Source organism: Nannobrachium achirus (genome assembly GCF_963921795.1).
Source record: "Nannobrachium achirus genome assembly, chromosome: 3".
NCBI classification, from domain to species: domain Eukaryota; kingdom Metazoa; phylum Chordata; class Actinopteri; order Myctophiformes; family Myctophidae; genus Nannobrachium; species Nannobrachium achirus.
This window is the reverse complement of record NC_137812.1, coordinates 32,830,761-32,835,000: the sequence shown is the minus strand read 5'-3', so window position 1 is coordinate 32,835,000 and position 4,240 is coordinate 32,830,761.

Below are 4,240 nucleotides of genomic sequence, written 5' to 3'. Positions count from 1 at the left end.
TTTACTCAAGTAAAAAACGTTGGTACCACCACCACCACTTAGAACCACTGGTTAAAACAATAAAAAGCCCATTCCCTTGTTACTGCATATCCTATGCAAAGTAGCCTACTGTGCTCCATCGGTCTCTTTCAATGTTATGAGATACATAAAGTGGCTTAAAATAAGACAAAAAGCTTACTAGGATCTCCTTTTAGTTGGCCTTGTACCAATGCTTAGGCTACAAGTAGGCCTACTGTCATAAAACTGTACGTTTTCCAGGCTTTTAATACATTCTTCAATCAATAAAAAATAAATAAATAAGCAACTTGTTCACTTTAGAACAGAGGTCTTCATTCTGCTCCATCAGATGGAGCAGATTGAACATTCGGGTAGGCTATATTCATGTATAACATTGTGTTTCATATGTTTGTTTTTTTTAAACATGAATACATAGGCATACCTTATTGAGAACAATGTCAATAATACTATCAACAATGTCAATTGCACAGTTAGCATGTTTTATTTTTAACATATATGTGGAAAATGTTTTAAAAGATATTTGAAGATAAATTGGGGGGAAAAGAGTAAAAGAAATGTATTTATTTATTCATGTTCATCAATCAAGCAATAATTTCACGGACCCCCTGCAGTACCTCCGCGGACCCCCTGGGGGTCGTCGACCCCCCCCCCACACACACACACACACCACACACACACACTCCCAAGACGCCACCTGCAATAACCAATATTTACAAGCAACTTCACAGACAAATAAGTCCAAAGTCGCTTATAATAAGCACACATGGCAACACTAAATCCTTGGCACGTTCAGAACGTACGTTGTACTCTTTAGATACCTCTATAAAATTGCACAGTGTGCACATTGAAAAGTAACATAGCAGGAAAAAAAGTTTTATATGATGTCTTTTATTTTCCAGAAGTGATTATTTGACAAAGGTCTAAGACAGTCAGAATAATTGTTTGTTGGTGGTTTGTTCATGAGCTTCTCCACGGACTTCCATGGAATCCAATGCAGGCCACCAAACTTCCGGCTGCAGGCCTGGCTCCCATGGTGAGACGAATCTGCCGACTGGAATTGCATGATAGCGAAAATGACGTATATGTCCCTACCTTGTTTTTAATTTCCTTGGACATGGCCAGGAAGTACAGCAGAGTACAGCCGGCCAATCGCGACGGTCGGGGGCGTGGTCTGGGAGCAAAGAACGGGGAGGCGGGGGTAGCGGGGGGCGATCGGCCTCACTTCCTACGGGAGACACATACAGCGGCACTCACACATTAAACCCCATGGGAATAAACTATCTTATAAAAGCTGCAGTATCAACATATGACCATCTGATGGCAACAAAGTAAATAGAATCAAAACGTCAAGCTTTTGAACACGAAACCTCAGAGATTGTGTTGATTTTCAAACACTTTGTGCCGGTTTCAGGATTTAGTTCAGATTTACACCCATTGGCCTGTTGCCTACAAACTTCAGTCATCATCTCCACGTTATGTTGTATTTGTTCTTTCACATTAATTACTATTGTAATGTTCTCATATGTTTCTTTGGGAAATCAAACTCATCTTATAGGCCTTCTCTCTTAGGCCTATATACTGAAACCTGGCTCCAAAAGATCAAACTCATCTTATAGGCCTTCTCTCTTAGGCCTATATACTGAAACCTGGCTCCAAAAGTAAGCTAAAAAAAAAGCTTTAAAAAAAACAGTGTGTCATTTGTTTCTATATCAAATAGGTCTACCATAACTGGCATAACATTGTGTCAATGGCCACACACATGGGCTATACCTTATGCACTGAATTATCATTAGGCTACACCAAGCAATGTTCTTTTAGTTAATTAAAGGTTGGTGACAAAAACATCTGAAAACAGAAATAAACCCTTGAATGTCACCTCACCAACATGAGAAATCAAATCACATTACATAGGTCTATATTTTTTATTTTAGCCATGTAATGACAGTGACACATTTTAACAATTAACTTTAATATGATTTAATCATGCATTAGTATTTTGTTTTTCTTTTCTTTTTTTTCTGGGACATTCTTAAAGCTGCATTTTATTGTTGCTATACACAAAATGGACAAGAACACACCGCTGTATGTGACACCTGTGTGTCCCGCCTTCCAGCAGAATAAAGCTGAGCGACGATTGGTCCATTTTGTTGTCGCTATAAGCGGTCGTGTATTCAGGGCAAGCCATTGGTTGCTAACGTGCCAATCGTGTCTATCATTGCAACGTGATTGGTGGTGAGCCCCACCTCGTCTTGAATCGACCACCAAAAAAACGCCATTCTGTGTGATGATGTTCTATTAATGATTGATCCTGCCTTCTAGTTCTATATATAAACGGGATGACTTTTTAACCGTCTTGCGGCTATCATGATATTCAGGAAACATCTGGACAAATCTGTATAGATTGACTGAGCTCCATGCACGGACAGCTGTTCCATCACCATCCAGTCCAACAGAACAGAGCAGATGTCTGGCTGCGCTGGACGCCGTAGTAGCCTCTCATCCAGTGTGTGTGTGTGTGTGTGTGTGTGTGTGTGTGTGTGTGAGCGTGTGTGCGGCATGAAAGGCTGTAGAGTCTATTAAGATTGGTATTAGCTGATAATAACCAGCAGCACCTTCCTTCGGCATTCACTGCCTGGATAAACTAACCGGCCCGGCCAGGAGTAACGACTTAATATGGAAAGGGAATGGATGCAGGTAGGTGATGCGATTTATTCAGGTTTATTTGTTATTATATTTCTACGGACATAAATGCTTGCCGTGAGTGTTTATGTTGGAATTTCTTCTCCGGGGTACATGCACACATGTGTCTATACGTCGTCGTACAGCGGCGTCGCTCGCCGAAAATAGCCGATCTAGAAGCTGACAACGCGTCGGGATGCGACGCGTTGTGAGCTTGTAGATCCGCTATTTTCGGCGAGCGACGCCGTCGTACGACGAGGTATATAAATTGAGCATTTTAAATACACCGGGGGAACAAAAAAGGCCTACGAGCAAAAAGCTAAAGCACCAACAGTGGTCCAATAATAATAATATGCTACAGCAAAATCACAATGTCAGCAATAGTGGCTTCGGCCGATTGTCAGCACAGTATTTCTTATGTAAAATTCCGCTGGTCTTCTTTGCTCTAGCCATAGCATGCCACCCACGAAAGACAGACACGGCGCGCGACATTATCCATAAAATCATGTATTTTAATAGGTTCCGTACACGTATCTCTGAATCTTTCTTGATGCGGTCGGTGCGGCTCATATGACGGCCTCGTTTCACGTTGTGAAAAGCCGGGATCATGTTGGTTAGGGGCTGTAAAGGGATGTCATTGTTGTTAAAGCCATCCCTGCCTCAGTGACTGCAGCGTCTGTGGGCCTGTTGTTCATGACAGGTAGCTATACACATGCATCAGCATTTTGGCTTGACCAGGGCAATGTGCACTGTGCATGTGTGATGTGTGTGTAGAAAGCAGAAAGGCTACATGTAGGCCACACAAGAACTCAGCCAATAGGAACCCTTCCTCTTAATCATTATTGCCATTTTGTGTGCCCATAATATATGGGCAACCCTTATTGCCTTAACCTCGCCCACCAGGCTTTCTATTATTGCAGCTACATTATTATATTCTTTCAGCCAGAGTCATATTTCTTCTCTTGTGAGTGAACAATTTAATTCCACTCTAGCATTTGGATTTAGTTGGGGCTGTTAATTATGATATCATTTTGTAGGCAGAGGAGAATTTCTGCCCCCAGTTTCCGTGAATCTTTTTACTATTTTTACTATTTACACATTTTTCTTCTCTTTGTTGTTGAAAGGAAAGTGTTAGAATTATACTTTAGTCGTTATTTTTTAGTCGTTGTTTTTTGAAATAGCGAGGGACAGAAAATGCTCTGGGGGCAGATTCTCCTCTGCCTACAAAATGATGTCACGGCTTAAAAGCCAGCGCAAAAGCCCTATAGTAGGGGGAAATAAGGGTTGAACCATTACGCGTTGGATACAAGCACCAAATTTGGTACACATGTCCCTTGGGTCATCCTAAAACATCCTAGAAGGGGTGCCCAAAAAAATCTTAAACAGGAAGTGAGTTATGGACAAAATTCAAAATGGCCGTCTCAACTGTTGACCGTTGACTCAAAAGACACCAAACTAATCTCCAAAAAGCATGAAATTTGGTACACATGTCCCTTGGGTCATCCTAAAACATCCTAGAAGGAGTGCCCAAAAAAATCTTAAA